Source organism: Paramormyrops kingsleyae, chromosome 7 (assembly GCF_048594095.1).
Source record: "Paramormyrops kingsleyae isolate MSU_618 chromosome 7, PKINGS_0.4, whole genome shotgun sequence".
NCBI lineage: Eukaryota > Metazoa > Chordata > Actinopteri > Osteoglossiformes > Mormyridae > Paramormyrops > Paramormyrops kingsleyae.
This window is the reverse complement of record NC_132803.1, coordinates 33707419-33727097: the sequence shown is the minus strand read 5'-3', so window position 1 is coordinate 33727097 and position 19679 is coordinate 33707419.

Genomic DNA, 19679 nt, shown 5'->3' with positions numbered 1-19679 from the left:
ACTAAAGCAGTAAAACCTTTTGAAAACCTTTTTCATAGAGGCTTACGTATCAATAAGGTTTGCTTTCTTTTTCTTGAAGCTGCGATGAAAAATGTCTTACAATATTAAGGTCACGTATTCCTGTATGTGGGGGCTTGAAAGAATCATGTTTTAAGATCTGTGGTTTAGAGTATTAGGAAATGTACCATTTGGCTGAAAGATTGTTGTATCGGTTGTTTGAAATATTTATCAGAATGCAGCTTGCTGCACATTTTGTTCCTTTACTGTAATCCATGCAGTTTTAAATAGACATGTATTTTCGCACTGAACAATTCCACCGTACCTGGGTGTCAATACATATTATCCAGAAACAAATTGGCTCCCCGCAGAGTGGGGGGGCTCAGCAGGTCGTGCTGGTGCTGCTGGCTCGTGGGCTGCTGATCTGAATGTGTGTGTGTGTGTGTGTGTGTGTGTGTGCATGCGCTTAGGCCTCACGTGTCCACCCGGTGTTCACCTGGGGTTACTGCACTGCTCCGGAGACACACATGGATATTCAAATAGCCATCACGTTTCACTTATTAAAACTAGGTAAGATGAGGTCACACTGTGCCTTTTTTGGTTAATAATAGGTGGATGAAAAAGGCACCCCAGGGCCATGGATCACCTGACAGATTCATGGGTCCCAACACTTTATAGGGACCCCAAATTATAATGAAATCTGTGACTAAATCCGTAACACTATTGAGGGGACCCCCCCATCGCAAAACTGGGGGCCTAATATGACATTTTGTAAGGGGGCCCAGTTTTTCCAGCTATGCCCCTTGGTGGCAGCTTTTACATTAATCAAACATTAAGAGTCCCTCTAAACGTTATCGGGGCAAAGCAGCATCTGTATGTGGATCCAGAGTGTCAGGATAAAGATGAGCTCACATTCTTAAAATGCCCTGCAAATTGGGACACTGGCCACTAGAATGAAGTGCTCAACGTAAGTTTAATACAATGGACTCAGAAAGAGAGAGTGTTTGGCAGCTCGGCACCAAGGGTCAGATTCGGGGAGGTGATGTGCCTTAATAATAAGTCACACCCCCACAATCTCTGTGGAACCTTTTCGAAAAAGTCACAGTTCCTTGCTGTGTCAGTGTCAGTTGTTAGCAGGATAACCACCTACTCAGTTCCGGCTGCTTATGTCCAAAATTAAATGTGTCTTTTAGTGGTTTAAAAGAAAAGATTTAGTTTGCTTCACAGTGTTGAGGAGCGAAGAGATTTTTTGACAACTTTTCCAATCAATTCAGTAGCTAAGCAAATGCAGTGGCAAAATTGTTTTAACGCTGGTTATGGAATTTGTGAGTGTTGCACATAGGAGTTAAAAGCAGCAAAGTGTATTCTATCTGCAAAGGCTTAATTAATTGAGCTGTACTTTACTGAGCCGTGTAGTGTTGACCAAGATCCTCTAGTCTTGACCAAACCTGAAACACGGTGGGTGTGAAGTGGCAGGCAGGGGGCAGTGTAGCCCACTCCCAGTAAGGAGGACGTGGACATAAGTTTTGAAACGGTAGAAGAGGCACACAGGTATCAGTCTTTATAAATGTCTAGTAAGATGGGGGAACAACATAAATTTAAATTTAAATGGGGTGGCTGACAAATAGCTGTCTTTATCTTTACTATGGCAGGGATTTTTGCACAATGATGACTCTTTTCTAGCATCTAATCTCCTTCATAGGACCATAGATTGGAGGGAGGATCATGAGCTGGACATGACTCTCTGTAATAACATAATTATCCTGATACATGGAAGTCGCCTTTATTGCTCAATAAAGACGGCAATCGTATCTACATGTGGAGAGTATAGAAATCAATAAGGACTAGAGGAGCCTGATCCCTGCCGCCTGTAGGGACCATTTGTGCGTGTTGTTGGCTTTCTGCAGTTTGGTGTTATTATTACTTTTCTGGAGGGGGGTTTGACATTTAGAGAAACCTTGTCCCTGTTTCTTTGCCTTCTCATCCCTGCTGTCCAGAGTGCAGCAAACCTCTAAACAAGGACCTTCCGTGTGTTTTAGAGGTTGAAAGTTATGGGAAAGAGTTCCAGTTGGTTGTTTAAAGCACTTGCAATGAAACTACCATCATGTGGCATTTATGGTAATTAAAATTAACTTAGTATAAGTCTACAGATTTCCCCTTGTAATGCAACATTTTATTGAGATTCAAATTATAAGAATGTTCTATAAAAGAATTCTATCAACTTTCAAAGGCAAACAAACGGGGATAATGTTTCTCTAAATGCCAAATCTAAATAAAAGTAATAATAAAGTATATATTCTGTATGTTTTATTGATATTTTAATACTCTGCAACGGTTTCCTGTCAAAAGGTATGCAGCTTTGCACAGGTACATGTGCCGAAGTTGACTGATGGCTCTTTAAATTGCAGTAGTATGAAACAGTAAAACTTAACAGCAGCGTTGTAAAAGTAATCGCATTACAACAACAGACCTCAACAGCTAATCTACCATTAAAATAATCAGCTTGATTTAAAGAGGCACCACCACTCGGGAGAAACAATTCCCAGAAAGAAGACCACCCCCATACCACTGGTAATGTAGGCTATAACCTTTCCAATTTAACAAATAACACCAGGTGCTTGCGGAGTTTCCTCCTGAGTGCTTAAGACTCAAAAGTAATGCAATCCCTGCACCACTGACATACCCGAAGATTTTATTAGCCCGTCCTTTTAGCGGGGATAATGTCCCACACCACAGCTAAGTGGGATTTTTTTAATGGATTAAAGGTATAATAAACGAATATGGCAGATTCACATTTTTAATCACTAAAGGTGAAAGCAACGGCTATGGGATTTGCTGGTATAACTGGGATTATGTTTTCCTTTAATTAATTTCCGCAGGCAGAAACTGCTTGGCTCGCTGTATTCTCAGTACACAGTCGCTCGGTCTTACTCGCTACTTAGAGCAGACGTGCCGCACAGTGTCTAGAACCGAATTTTAAAATATTGCCAATGTCAAGATCTTTCAGAAGATGAACCCGTTGGTCCTGAAGATAAATATTCATGCCCTGATACTATTTATATACTTGGCTTCCAGTCTATAAAAATGACATGGAGAGAATAAAATATGAGCAGGACCACACGCTCCCTCAGGTGGGAGAGTCAGCTGACTGCGGTCATACATACATTTGTGCATTATGGTCTGTTTCCAGCCTGGTAACCTGAACCGAGGTGTATGTGCAGCGTTTTTTATTATGTATCTTTTTCAATTTATTTTGGCGTATAAATATGTACTTGTTGCGTCGGTGCTGCTTCTATGCAGTTTCTTCAATAAATGGCAGTAGTTCGTACAGATACCCATGCCAGTCAGTGCCCCATGGACGCAAAATTAAAAAGGGGAAATCGCTTCCGACCTATAAGTGCTCGTTTTCTTGGCGTGTCTGAAGGAGTAATTAAGTTTAAGGTCGATTAATCATTTTCAAAGCTCATTCTAGGAATCAGTTTTAAGCATAAAAAAACAGAAATATTTGCCAAATGAAAAATCATTTAAGTCTGATTTTCTTTACCTTAACGTTGTCTCAAAGCAAATATTTATGTCAGAATGAAAATTACATCTCTCGCAGGAATCTCCAAGCTGACCAGAAGCCTGGGCGTCGGTGAATCAAATGAAATTAGCAAATTTAATCAAGGTGGAAGGCTTTCACACGGGATCGATGAAACATTTACTTTACTGCTAATTAGTTTCGGGGGCAGCTGATATGAACATTTGAGCATGATCAAACTAAAGAACCTAGTAATTGTACTCGGGGGAGATGGAAGGGGGGCCTGAGAGTTTCGGCGATGCTCTTCGTCTCCGCTCACTGAAATTCTGTGTTATCTTTTATTTTAAAGGCCGATATCCATCCACATTCATACCACTCATCATGGCCACAGTGGTGGGTGTGTGTGGGGCGGGGGGGAGAATCACAATTTAATATTTTAAATACAAAGGTCAATTCATTGGGGGAGATGAATGAATCCTAAAGCCTAATATTTCATATTTAAATGCAAGAATAAATCTGGTCCCCATTACATTTGAAATGTATTTTTTCCACTTTGTGATAACAGAAATTGTATTTTCAATGGTAATAACGTTATCTTTAAGATAATAGAAATAATAGAAATTTATTATGACAGTGTCAATGACAAAATGTGATAAAAATTGTATATCAGCCAATGTTTAGTTATTATAGGCTATTATTGTGCAGGCCTAGTCGCTAAAATATATATCATAGGTTCGCGTTTGAGTAAGAAAAACTCGACATTGTGATTTGGTTTGGAGATACATGGCTTAGAGTCGACGATCACTAAGCTAATAAAAGAATAGTGAGAAAAGGAGGAACAATCTCATACTTAGGAACATTAGGGTCCGTTTAAAGGAAGCCTATATAAGACGTTCGTAAATGTTTTTAAGCATTTTGGGGACTCTTTTCTACAGTTTTCCTCCTGTATTGGCCTGTTTCTGGCCCAGGAAAATTTGCTGAGGGCTGTAGGTTTTATTTGTAAGGAGAATTGTGTTGTGGATTTTTATGCACATAAAAGTTATAGCGCCGAATGAGACAACACAGGTGGCTTTGGGGCTGGAAGGGGAGTCCGCGACCGTGCTGATACGCAGCGGGGCTTGACAGGCGGGCTTCCTTTGTGGACACGTTAAAAAGAGAATAACGGATGGGCATTTTGATGAGCTGATCGGCCCTGGATGGCGAGTCACAGAGACATAAACAGCGGAGCACTTAAGGCAGTGCGGCCGGGAGCAGATGGACAGACACATACAGGCTTCGGTGTGTTTGAATGATTATGTGGGCAGACGTACGGGGGGGGGGGGGGGGGGGGGGCTCAAAGCGGTGCGAGCGCAGGGCTGCAGTATCAACAGGATACCTTTGGGTTGAAGGTACAACTGTAGTGTGGACACAGTGGGGGGGGGGGGGGGGGGGGGGGCTTTAGTTTGTGCGAAATAGCCATTTGTATCCCACGCAACCAGCCAACCAACCTTCCTTCTTTTATCCTAGTCAGGGCCTACTACGATTACATGGTTACTGTTTTTTTTTTTCTTTTGGCTATTTCACATAATTTCCTGCACTATAACACTGGGTTTACGTTACAGTACAAAGTGCTTCTCCAAAACACTACCACTAGTATCCTTTAGTGTATTAAAATCTGTAATCTGTAAGTATGTGGGATAGACCCAGACATTCATTGCCAAACTTCAACGTCAATGTAAATAACGCAGTGCCAATTCATTCCTTATAAATGGATTTTTGCCCCATGCCCTAATTAAATTCTTGCTAGGCTCCACATTTATATATTACACAACATAACTGTCATCTAAAAAATGATGCAGACATTTTTCATGTAAATGAAAGATCTAGATATAGGAATGCGGATCTGTTGTGTGATGATGGAAGCTGACTGCAAAAGGTAGCTGATTTATGGTAGGAGAGTTCAGTACGGATTTGTGATTAATTTCCGAAGGAGGCAGAGTTAATTTGGGTCAGTTAATCACTTGGCAACCTGGACACCTAAACCACATTGAAATAAATTAAACACAGTGTGGATACAGAAGCCCTATGAGTGGGATGGCCTGGGGAGAGGAGTCATGTGACCTAGGCGCAGAATCACAAAGGCACCGGTATGTACTTCAGGCTGCTGGGCTGTTGGCAGGACTAACACTGTCCTGTGCATGCTACTCCAGATTCCTCTGCCTATCAAACTCTGCCTGGGATGATAATTAACCAGGGATGTAATTAAGGCTTTGGAACTGACCTTGGGTAAATTGTCATTGTCATTGACTGGGAGGAAATTTCCTTTTGTCCCCCTTTTTCCTTGAAAACCACTTCAGTTTTATAGGCAGCTGTTTTGAAATGTTTTTCTTTTTTTTGCAATTACTAAAGCATGTTAAAATGGCACCGTGTTTTCTCTGTTGGATTTAATAAAGCAGACTAAACAGGCATGGTTTGGATTTTAAGCCATCACCCTTGTCTGAGGATTGCTATAAGACCCAGCTGAATACCCCTGTTAATGACCGAGGGGAATGTTAGTCTCACCAGGCTTTTAGGATTACTCTGCGTCAATGTCTTAAGCCAATGTTATGGTCATCGTCGTTTTGGTGTGTGAAGTTACGTTGTGGTTCAGCAGCGTTTTAGACATTATCTGTTGCTAACCAATTTCAACAGGGGGCAGCACAAGGCATTAAATGCAATACATTTGCGCTTGGTGTCGAAATTGTTTTCTACTCTTCTAGACATGTTACTTGTGCCTTTCAGTTTGGTAGGGGTGTCAGCAGCACTTACACACTAAGGAAATGGTATTTAAGACCCCACGACTGTTACTATGACAACTGTTCTGGATATCCTCTTCTGCCATATGAGGGGCAAGAAGTCAACATGAGTAAATACTACAGGATTTGGAATTCAGTTTGGAGGTAAACAACTTTCTATCTATCTATCTATCTATCTATCTATCTATCTATCTATATATATATATATATATATATATACATATAAAAATTCCAGCTTGGTACTGAGAGACAAAAAGTCAAATGTCCACATGCAGGAGGCCTGAGCAGCTCTGTGTATTTCCATTTATTTTACGGTTCATAGCTTCTATTAATTGAATGTTTCTCCTATAATATATTATATTATATTATACTGAACAGAAGCATGTTTGAAATGTACACTGATGCTCTCCCTCCCACACAGACTCTCCCTGCCTCATCTGCTCTACCTTCAGGTGTTGGGTCCAGGCTCAACCAAATATCCGAAACTGGGCAATAATCTGCCCTTTGAGGGATTTGATGGCGTTAACTGCATTATCATATCATTTGGACATTTTTTTTTTAAATCTGGAAAACCTGCGTTTATGCACATGTTCTACACCAGGGGTTGAGTTCTCTGTGACTGTGACTCTTTATGCTCAACTGGTTGGTAGAAACAAAATCTTGGTCTGGATTTGTAGTTTCTGGACCTGAAATGCCCAACACTGAGGAGTAGGCAACCCCGATCCTAGAGTTCTGGTATCCCAGCAGGTTTTCCATCCTACCTGATGAGTTGCTATCTGCCTAAGGTCAGGTGTGGTTCATCAGAGATCAGGCAGAATGGAAAACCTGCTGGGTACCAGCACCCCAGGACCAGGGTTGCCTACCCCTGCCCTACAGTGTGTGAATGGTGTCAGAGACCTTGTGGGCCCCGGTGGGCCGTCCGACTACGACATGAAAGGGCCACACATTTGCATAAATGTAGGACAGGGGTCTCCAACCTTATTTACAATGAAATAATTTTTTGGTTTTTTTTCCATATCCCCTCCGCCCCCCGGCTTTATTTTTAATTTCCATTGCAAGTCTTTATTTTCTTCCTTTCCCTTTTCCTCTTTTTATATAAAGAACACAATAAGCAGAAGTTAGGGGAGACGGAGAACAAGTGTGGGGGAAGAAGTATGGGGGGTAAGAAAAAAAGAAAAAAGAGCCATATAGATTGCTGCACAAGGGGGGTGGCACTGAATCATGTAAGATGGTCATTTTAAGGGGGACCACCCCCAAGCACATTTATTCTCTCTTATGGGGGGTCCCAGATCCCTCACAATTCGAACCCTGGTGTTACATAGCACTGCACTCCATCACTCGTACATTAATACCTAGCAAGGGACAATGGACACTGAGAACACTCTCCATCCAAAGCATGTCGGGCGTGAGGATACAAAGGCAGGACGCCCGCCCTTCCACATCAGTCCGGCCACCTTTCCTGTCTCATAAATCAGGCTGACGTTAAACCAGAAAAGATTCCACTTCTTTTTGTCATGTACAACACAATGTGCTTTGTGACATTTTTTTTTGGTGTAAACTGGTGCCATGTTAATACATGACTAGGTCCTTGTGGACTGTGTGTCATGTTTTATCCCTGTCCTGTTTGCTGGGGGTGTCCTGACAGACAGCTGAGTGACATTTAGATTTTTCATGGCTGTTCTCTGCCGATCGCCGCTTGTATATATTGAAGTGCACCCTGTGTTTTCTGCAATATCAGAGACCTCTGTAGCAGAACGCGCGCGTGTGCAGGAACACTGCATCGAACATGTTAAAATTTTGACATTTTGAGATGAAAAACAATATAATTGCTTCTCTCTGTGTGACCTTGCCGGCTTTTATGCGAAAGGCACAGAGGTGATGGTTTAGTATTCTTTTGTACTCTGGGATTTTTAAAATATTTTTCACTTCCCAGTGTCAGCTCCGCAGAGAAAAGGCCCGTCGTTCCGTCTCCTCATTAAATTTTGATTTGCTTCCTGCCTCTTAATGCCGGCTTGGAGAAAAAATTAAATAATAATGATAAAAAAACAGATGGTGTTAGCAGCAAGCCCCCCTCTCCAAAAATATTATCATTTGTTGTCTCTGGTTGACCTTTGCGAAGAAGGAGCACCTCCAGGTGTAATCATGATGGGGCCTCACACGGTAACTCTCTGGTACAACCCCATTTCCAAAAAGGTTGTGATGCTGTGTAAAATGTAACTAAAAACAGAATGCAATAATTTACTAATCATATAAACCCATTTTAAACTGAAAAAAGAACAAAGACAACATTTCAAATGTTGAAATTGAGAAATGTTATTGTTTTATGACAAATATATGCTCAATTTGAATTTGATGCCAGCTACATGTTTTAAAAAAGTTGGGACAGGGGCATGTTTACCACTGTGCTGCATCACCTCTTCTGTTAACAACATGCAGTAGATGTTTGGGAACTGAGGAGACCAGGAGCTGCAGTTTTGGAAGTGAAATGTTGTCCCATTCTTGCCTGGTATAAGATTTCAATTGCTCAACAACTTTGGGGTTTCCTTTGTCGTATTTCATGATGCACCGAATGTTGTCAGTGGGTGACAGGTCTGGATAGTGGATGCAGCAACAATCTGTATTCAAAGACAATGGGAAGTGTTACTGAGCCCATGCAGTGATTTCCACTGTAGAATTGTGTCCGTGTTTAATGCAGTGCCGCCTGAGGACACGAAGATTACGACTATCCAATATTGTTGTTCGGCCTTGTCCCTTGTGTATAGGGATTTCTCCAGATTCTCTGAATCTTTTAATAATATTATGCACCATAGATGATGAAATTCCCCAATTCTTTGCAATATTACATTGAGGAAGATTATTATTACATGAGTCTTTCACAGAGTGGTGAACTTGTCCCCATCTTCACTGCACAGAGACTCTGCCTCTCTGGGAGGCTCTTTTCATACCCAGTCATCTTACTGACCTGTTGCCAATTAACCTAATCAGCTGTGAGACATACAACCAGGGGTTTTGTTTTAGCATTACACAACAATTTTGTTGCCCCCGTCCCTATTTGTTTCTGAGCATATGTTTGTCATAGAACAATAACATTTCTCAGTTTCAACATTTCATATGTATCGTTTGTTCTATTTTCGATTAAATATAGGTTTGTATGATTTGTATCATCACATCCTGTTTTTATTTACATTTTAAACAGCGTCGCAACTTTTTTTGAAATGGGGTTGTACGAAAGCTTGTTTCCGATGGCCTGGCAGGCCCCACCCCCCTTGGGCGTCCCTCTTCAGGTTAAGGCAATTTTGGTAAAAGTAAAAGCTCCTCTGTTTTGCTAATCGGAATCTTCCAGAAGGTGTCCATCCAAATCCACACCACAGCAGCCTAACCCCTATGAGGAAGTAAACATGAAAAATTAATTCTGTCAAATCAGCGTGCCCCCGCTGAACTTCCTCTCCCCCCCATGCATTCATATGTGTGCTGTGATCCAATATTTTATTCAGCAGTTTGCCTTATGGCCCCAAAAACTCTACCAGAGAGCAAAGAATAGCACGTATAAAGCAGGAGGAACAATAATGATTTGGTCCAGGTGTCTGGATCAACACGGTGCTCACTTACACTTCTATGAATATTCCATTCAAAAGGTAAAAAGACCCATTAGGAGCTGTACAATTATGGATGGCTTCTGCAACCTAAAGGTGACACCTCCCGTATGTCGGTCCTGTGGAATATAAGGCACTTCTTAAGCGAGAAGCCAAGGTGAAATTTCTTGTTAAGGCATTTTTCCCCGTCTTTGACCAGTCACACACTGCATTGCCTGTAATTTCACCCACGATAATAAACAATCCTCCGTCCCTTGGACCTTGGCTGCCTGAACGAATTCAAGAGTTTATATGTTACACAGACCTGTAATTTGCACAGCTATCATGAACGGAAGGCTCTCCGGAAACATAAAGTCGCTTCGGTATCACTTTTACAGTGGCGTATATTTAAACCAGGTATCGAAAACACCAACTTTCAATCCCTTTGGCCATTAGTGTGATGCAGCGTTATTCAAAAGTTGTGAATTTACAATTCAAATAACGATTTGTACCAGCTAGCATTACATTGTTGGTGCCTCATGAAATTATTAATTGTTCAGTTTCTGTAGCTCAAAATATTTCACACCTCAATGGTTAAAATCAATTGGATGGTACTGTGTAGCACACAAATATATGAATATATCATAGGGTGAAATGAATTTTGTCCATAGATCAATGTGAAAGGGCTGCTTTTTTTGCAGCTGTCACTTAAGGCTGTCAATATAGTAGAAGAGGGAAGGTAAACAGGGTGAGCAAGACATCATGGCTGACAAGACTGACAGAGGCGATAATGAGATATATGGAGACTGGGATGGATTTTAGCCATGAGGACCCTCAGTTACGCAGAAAGCTGGGAGAACTGGTGAAGTGATGACTCAACTGGGATGGGTGGGATATTGATGCATATTTACTGGAAGATGCGTCTAATTGGCTATTTGTCATGGTGAAGGAGAATTGAAATTTTTACATGTCAAAATAAAATAAAGAAAATCCTAACAAGCTGAGCAGCCAATCATATTTTAAGGGGGTGGGGAAAGGGCAACCTTGTCCATACGTTGCACAAAATTATGGGCAAAAGTAGAGGTGCTGTTGAATAATGTGAGGCATTTCGTGTACGTCTGTTTACACAAATCACGGAGATCGAGGAAAAGCTATTGTTTTTCTTACAATCATGGGCGTCAGAAGCATTTTGAATGTGAGGGGGGGACACACTGGCATAAAACTAATATTTTATGTTAAGTGTGAGGGGTGGGTCCAAATGAATAATTATGAAATGTGAGGGGGACATGTCCCCCTCAGATTTAATGGCAGCGACGCCTATGCTTACAATAAAACAGCATTTTTGCATCTGGGCACATGATCAAAGGAAACAACCTGTAACAAACAGTCCAGAAGCGTTGATCGATAACGTTACCGACAATGTTGTTCCGACTTCATTTTTCAGTTTACTTTCTGTGCCCTCGCGAAACAACAAATTGTCGACACGAGATGCTATAGCCCTGTGTGATTAACATGTCACACTTTCAGCTCAATCCCTTCTTTTAAAAGCAGTTTATACAGACAACAACAGCTTCTTCTGTATTTCAGAGGTGAGCAGGAGCGAACCAAAAAAAAAAAAAACACTAATTGCAGTTTGTTCCACCAGTTTGAGTAATTCAACATGATTCATTGCACCTAACAATCAAACATTAAAATCTTAAATATTTAAATGTTGAATCCTTAAATTAAGGTTATATTAACACACATGGGATTATATGAGCAGAAATATACATCTTTATATACAAGTTAATTGTGGGTTACATAATTGATGTGTAGGTAATGAGGGGGCGTGGCACACACGAGGATTGGACGAGCCGGGCGTGACAAATATGCCTAAAAAAACAAGGTCATGGTCAATTGCTCTACACGCATACAAACAAATACTAAAAAACAAATACTATATTTCATTGTAACATTTTTTTTTAATTCTCAAGTTTGTCAGAATGTACCATATTTTAATATTTGTATAATACTATAACCCTGACTTGTATCCGTTTCTAACAAGCAAGTACATTATGAATTCCAATGTTTTCAAAAAAGCATTGAAAAGGCATACACCCTGTGTACATATAATCGGAGTTACTCAACACGTACTGTAGTTTAATTCTAACAATCTAAATATCTAAAACCTATTTGGCAAATGCCAGTAAAAGCAGAAGCCTGTACAGCCAATGAAAGCGCAACACAAACGATCATAATATTTTGAGGCTTCGATGAAATAATAAATAAAAAATACAGCACATTACGATATTTTTATCTTATGTTTACCTCCATCTGGCAATTTTTTAAAACGAAAGAAACATGGTATCATTAGCCTCCCTGTGAGACACTAACTCAATGTTTTGATTTTAGCTGTGAATTCTGGGATTCTGTGCAACGACACAACCTAAACTCTTACATTGTTTACAACCAGAAAGGAATATTGTGTCTATTAAACAGACCTCTAATAAAAGTCTTTGCTCATACTCTTCTCTTCTGAGGGTATCAAAACGCTAAATGCATTCATTTGATCAAAGAATGAATGCGTTACGACTTCAAAATTAACGCAACGCGTTAACGTGGTAAATTTCCCAGCCGTAATAATTGTACTTATTCAAGGGCCCTTGTAAAGAACATAAGAAGAACACAAGAACTATACAAACGAGAGGAGGCCATTCGGCCCATCGAGCTCGCTTGGGGAGAACTTAAATAATAGCTCAGAGTTGTTAAAATCGTATCTAGCTCTGATTTAAAGGAACCCAAGGATTCAGCTTGCACTACGTTATCAGGAAGACTATTCCATACTCTGACTACACGCTGTGTAAAGAAGTGCTTCCTTAAATCCAGTTTGAAATGTTCTCCTGCTAATTTCCACCTATGGCCACGAGTTCTTGTATTTGAACTAATGTAACTATTTGGTTGAACAGCATCCAAACCTGTTAGAACCTTATAGACCTGGATCATGTCCCCCCTCAGTCTCCTTTGCTTGAGGCTGAACAGATTTAGCTCAACTAACCTTTCCTCGTATGACACTCCTCCCAGTGGGACATGCCCGGAACACCTCACCAGGGAGGCGTCCAGGAGGCATCCTAATCAGATGCCCGAGCCACCTCATCTGACTCCTCTCAATGCGGAACGTAGATCGACTGGTAAATCGAGAGCTTCGCTTTTTGGCTCAGCTCCTTCTTCACCATGACAGACCGATGCAGCGCCCGCATCACTGTGGACGCTGCACCGATCCGACCACACTCTGGCACCGGTCATACAGGGACCGAACACCCCTTAAAAGGAAGCCCGGCACCCCATACTCCCAGAGCACCCCCCACAGGACTCCCTGAGGGACACGGTTGAATGCCTTCTCCAAGTCCACAAAACACATGTAGACTGGTTGGGCAAACTCCCATGAACCCGCCAGAACCCTGCGGAGAGTATAGAGCTGGTCCACTGTTCCATGGCCAGGGCGAAAACCACACTGCTCCTCCTGAATCTGAGGTTTGACAATTCGGCAGACCCTCCTCTCCAGAACCCCTGAATAGACCTTACAAGGGAGGCTGAGGAGTGTGATCCCCCTATAGTTGGAGCACACCTTCTGGTCCCCCTTCTTAAAGAGGGGGACCACCACCCCGGTCTGCCAGTCCAGAGGCACTGCCCCCAATGTCCATGCGATGCTGCAGATGCGTGTCAACCAGGACAGCCCCACAGCATCCAGAGTCTTAAGGAACTCCGGGCGGATCTCATCCACCCCCGGGGCTCGGCTACCGAGGAGCTTTTTAACCACCTCAGTGACCTCTGCCCCCGAGATAGGGGAGTCCACACCCAAGTCCCCATACTCTGCTTCCACATTGGAAGGCGTGTCGGTGGGATTGAGGAGGTCTTCGAAGTACTCCCTCCACCGACCCAAAACGTCCCGGGTTGAGGTCAGCAGCACCCCATCCCCACCATAAACAGTGTTGATGTTGCACCGCTTTCCCACCCGGAGCTGCCGGATGGTGGACCAGAATTGCCTCGAAGCCGTCCGGAAGTTGTTTTCCATAGCCTCACCAAACTCCTCCCAAACCCGAGTTTTTGCCTCAGAGACCACCGAAGCTGCATCCCGCTTGACCTGCCAGTACCTGCCTCTGGAGTCCCACAGGCTAAAAAGGCCTGATAGGACTCCTTCTTCAGTTTGACGGCATCCCTCACCACTGGTGTCCACGAGCGGGTTCGTGGATAACCGCCGCGACAGGCACCGACGAACTTACGGCCACAGCTCTGGTCAGCCGCCTCAATGGAGGCACGGAACATGGCCCATTCGGACTCAATGTCCCCCGCCTCCCCCGGGACATGGGAGAAGTTCTGCAGGAGGTAGGAGTTGAAACTCCTCCTGACAGGGGATTCCGCCAGACGTTCCCAGCAGACCCGCACTATACGCTTGGGCCTGCCAGGCCTGGCCAGCTTCCTCCCCCACCAGCGGAGCCAACCCACCACCAGGTAGTGATCAGTTGACAGCTCTGCCCCTCTCTTCACCCGAGAGTCCAAGACATGTGGCCGCAAGTCCGATGACGTACAACTACAAAGTCGATCATCGAACTGCGGCCTAGGGTGTCCTGGTGCCAAGTGCACATATGAACACCCTTATGCTTGAACATGGTGTTCATTATGGACAATCCATGACGAGCACAGAAGTCCAATAACAAAACAACCACTCTGGTTCAGATCGGGGGGGCCGTTCCTCCCAATCACGCCCCTCCAGGTTTCACTGTCATTGCCCACGTGAGCATTGAAGTCCACCAGCAGAACAAGAGAGTCCCCGGGGGGAGCTCTCTCCAACACCCCTTCCAAGGACTCCAAAAAGGGTGGGTATTCTGAACTGCCATTTGGCACATAAGCACAAACAACAGTCAGAACCCATCGGCTACCCTCTCATCCACCGCGGTAAACCCCAATGTACAGGCGCCCAGCCAGGGGGCGGTAAGTATGCCCACCCCTGCCCGGCGCCTCTCCCCGTGAGCAACTCCAGAGTGGAAGAAGGTCCAACCGCCTTTGAGGAGACTGGTTCCAGAGCCCAAGTCGTGCGTCGAGGTGAGCCCGACTACATCTAGTCGGAACCTCGCGGCCTTGTGCTCCAACTCAGGCTCCTTCCCCATCAGAGAGGTGACATTCCATGTCCCTTGAGCTAGCTTCTGCAGCCGAGGATCGGACCGCCAAGGTCCCCTCCTTCGGCCACTGCCCAACTTGCACTGCACCCAACCCCTTTGGCCCCTCCTACAGGTGGTAAGCCCATTGGAGGGGGGACCCACATGCCTTCTTCGGGCTGTGCCTGACCAGGCCCCATGGGTGTAGGCCTGGCCACCAGGCGCTCACCATCGAGCCCCACCCCCAGGCCTGGCTCCAGGGGGGGGGCCCCGGTGACCCGTGTCCGGGCAAGGGAAAACGTGTTTCCATATTGTTTTTCTTCATAAGGGGTCTTTTGAGCCGCACTTTGTCTGGTTCCTCACCCAGGACCTGTTTGCCTTGGGTGACCCTACCAGGGGCATAAAGCCCCGGGCAACTTAGCTCCTGGGATCACTGGAACACGCAAACCCCTCCACCACGATAAGGTGTCGGCTCCTTACTTTATACTTTATTTCCCTAGTAAACCACCTAGGTTGCAATTTCCTAGATTTATTCTTGCTGGAAACAGGTATGAAGTCCTCTTGCACTTGCAATAATGTGTTTTTAAAAAATTCCCATGCCTCTTCAACAGTTTTGTTATTTAACTCCATCCAGTTCACAGTTTCTAGTTTTAATCTCATACAATTGAAGTTAGCCTTCCTAACATTATATATTTTTGATTTGGACTTTGCTCTTGGGGCACTAAACTTAACCTCAAATTTAACCATGTTATGATCGCTACTGTCAAGTGGTTCTAAAACGTCTAATTTACCAATCCTGTCCTGGTTATTAGAGAAAACAAGATCAAGAATGGCATCTCCCCTGGTAGGGGTGTTAACAAACTGAGTAAAAAAACAATCCTGTACTAACTCCACCATCTCCAGTTCATTTTCAGAAGAGCCAGCGACAATGTCCCACTGCATCCCCGGTAGATTAAAATCACCCATAACTACCACATCATTTTTATTGCTCATAATCCTAATATCACTGTATAACAATCTGCTTTCCTTGGCAGCTACATTAGGTGCTCTGTAACAAACACCGACAGAGCTGGGCCCCCTGAAACTGTCAAGTTGTCCATGTCCCTTTGAGGCCCCTGGAGGTGACTGGGCAGGTTCTGAGAAGAAAACCCCTGTATTTGGGGTAACTTTTAACCACAGAAGCACCACAGAAGCACTTTCATGTAAACTATTCGTCACATCTTCATAAGCACATATTGTCATATATGCTCATTCCAGAAACGCAGACTAACGAGCTGCAGCCGTGTGAGATTTCAATGCACTCCTCATAATTACAATGCTTAAAATGCAGTTCATGAAAGTGGCCTCAAGCTTTTATGGCAGACATATTCTGTCTAGTTTCAGGTTCTTTTGAAGGGTGTAGTTGGCGTGCCGTTGTGAGAGAAAATCGATGACACAGTCGGTAGTTGAAGCACATGTGTTGCCCTAGGCAACCCCCCCCTGCCCCAAGCTGTGGATAAAAGCTGTCGAGCTGTCAACTCGACAGGGGGGGGCACGGTTAAAGCTGTCAGCCTGGGTGGGGTGGGGGGTGGGAGCGTGGTTCGGTGCCCGCAGTTTGCTGCATCGCCGTCCCTCAGAAGATGCTGCCATGGGCAATCGGCCACATTGCTTCCGTCAGGATCCGCCGCTGGACAGAGCTCATGTGCAACACCAGTGTCGCCGGAATAACAGAACAGTTGTCAATACTGCGTTTGCTCTCACTCTGGGAAAGTGCTGGTGCTGCTCAACTCGGCCGTATTGGGCTGTGTGCCGGAGAGACAGCGCTAACAGGGTCCCCAAACACAGAGGGACCGTGCCAGTGACTGGAAAGTCGCCGGTTCGAGCCCTGGCCTCATGTCCGTTGGCCCATGAGCAAGGCCCTTATCCCCAGTTACTCCAGTGGTGCTGTCAGGTCTGGAAATTTCAGTCTAGACCAAGATTTTGTATCAATAAACCAGTTTTATATAAAGAGTCACAGACACTTAGTACTCAGCTGGTGGGCTGAAACAAAATCTTGGTCTGGATTTTTACTTTCAGAACCTTAAATTTCTGGCTGATTCTATACTGTGAGCCCAAGCTTGTTCTGACCTGCATATGTGTCTGTGTGTCTCATGGAGAGCAAGATGGGGTAGGCGAGGAGAGAATTTCCCTGCGGGGATGAATGAAGTATCACTATTCTATTCACTTCCAGCACTATTATCACCCAGGTAGGGAGAGAGCTCAGACGAAGGCAGGATGCCCATCTCCTGTGACACCAGCTAGCCCTCCCCTCCCCCCCGCCCCCCCAGCAGTCCTTCAAACGCCCCGCAGCTGTGATGTTCTGCAAATCCAAAGCCAGGCAGTAAAAAGTGCTGATGTGACAAGGTCACTCCAAGAAGGGACAGCTGGTTATACCCACCATCTGCGACACGGAGACAGGGAGACGGACAGGGATTCTGACATCATGCGGCGGCCGTTCTCCAAACTGCTCGGGGTTGATGAAAGGAGCAACCTTACACCGCTCTAAAGCTCCAGCACGATTAAGCGAGCTGGTCGAGTGAATTCGACCGCTACAGCCGAAATGAGAGTGTAATAACCAATACAACTTTGATTTGTAACCAGCCTGGGTAGTTGGCTATCGCCCACATGATATTAACAGTCCCACCTATAGGATGCACTGTCATCCATCATCGCCCGCCATCGATTTGCTCTACAGTGTTCGTAGTGTTTGTGTGCCGCACTCCATCTCGCACTCGGATTTTACACGCTTTAACTGGAGTATCGTATCTCCCTCCATACTCACATTAAGTGTTTTGTCTGTTCACTTCATTTACTTCCCACAGTCTGTGGTCTTCATAGAAATGTTAAAACACTTCGCAACATTTGCAATTCTGAAAAGGCTGGTCCTTTCAAGAAGGTGTTTGAACTGCTACCTTGTTTCCCTTTAAAAATATAAAGCTTTTTTGGGCTACAGGGCTTCATAGTTATGTATTATGCCAAGGGAAGACTAAGTTATAACAGCATGGTTTCCAGCATATAAAAAAACTAATTTTGCCCATAAATGTAGCTTAATTGTATCATGAGCTCAAAACTACCCCGTCGGTGGACTCCTGCAGCCAGGATAATCTCCGCTTACCTCAGGTGTATTACCTCTGACCTTTAGTTTGCCAATTCAGACTCGCGCGAGATACAGCCACCTTGGGGAAGCAGTGGGTTTTATGTATGAGAACAATACTGGGAGGGATGTCTTGTATAAAATATGATTTCTCACTTGGCAGCCTGGGAGGGAGAGAACAACGATGGAAAAACAAAAAGTAAGGCAATGAAAGCGACAAGCACAGAGCCCAGCCCTGAAGTGCCAGGGATGGGAATCTCTAATTGCTGATGCTTCTATCATGTCATTTACCTGCTTCCTCATTTGTAACACATTTATAAACAATATGACCAAGTTATGACCTGCCACACATGGATTTCTCCTGTCTTGTGTTTCTTAATGCATCTTGTTTTTATGTTTCACATATTTCTATTCATTTTTTTCTTTTTTAAAACAACCTACAAAACAGTTTTTCATTATGCATCATATTGTGGAAGATGACAATGAAAATAATGTGACCTTTCACTTTGAATACAACCAGTTGTTGAGAACTTGAGAAAAATGGCTCCTGAAATTCGAACACACTTCTCCTCTGCCTGTAGGTTGCATCACCGTCTAATGTCGGCCAACTGAAGACCAACATCCTGGCCATGGTGTGCAGACCTATAAAGCTTCCGCATGGAAGATGTTCATGACCCAGATGTAATTTTGTGCTCTAGTTCGTTTACTTCACCTTGAAATCTACTCTGCTGAGTATTATAATGTTTATAGTACCGAGTCTTGCTCCCTAACTTAATTTAAGTCTCATACTGCTTAGAGGTCTCTACATTTCACAGAGGTCTGTGTCCACATTTTGTTCGTCTGGGCTGAGATGCACCTAGATTGTTGTATTTTGTTGTTGTCTTGTCCTACAACATGGTACTTTCAGCTGGAAACCTCCCAGGTATCTCCGTTCCTTTGAAGTGTTTTAAGACTGACAGCGGCTCCTTTCGCCTCATCTTTGAAGCTCCGTGAGAAATTGCGGCCTTGGCTTTTACGTCCGACAAAGCCACATGCTCAAAAAGGGTAATCCCCCCCCCCCAGTGGAGATGACGCCAAAATGATTTAATCGATGACAGTATTCTCACAGCAGAAGAATAATTATCCTTATCAAGAGTATTGAGCAATTCCTGTTGCGTGTCCTAGCAAAACACAGTATCCTTTTACAAAAAACAAAAGGGCTACTCTGAGAGGACTCTTCTAAGAGCCATTTTCGGTATCAGTAGGAATTTATTTAAACTCAGTAAACCCCAGGCTGCAGCAGAATACTCTAGAAGCATGGGGACTCCAATAACCTACATCTCTCCTGAGCCCAAGTCATTATCAAAACCTTTGCTACGAGATGTAATCTGATGTTTCTTTCATCCGTCCTCCTTGTGTCCTGAGCTAGCCTCACCAGCCCTGCTGGATCGCTGAAGTCAAATTGCCGCTCACAAAAACTTGCAGGGATTTTCTTATCGAGCCATAGATCAATGTTTATATAAGTAAAAAAAAAAACACACAACACATAAACCAGGAAACATACAGAACAGTGATCACTTGAGGTCATTTTAC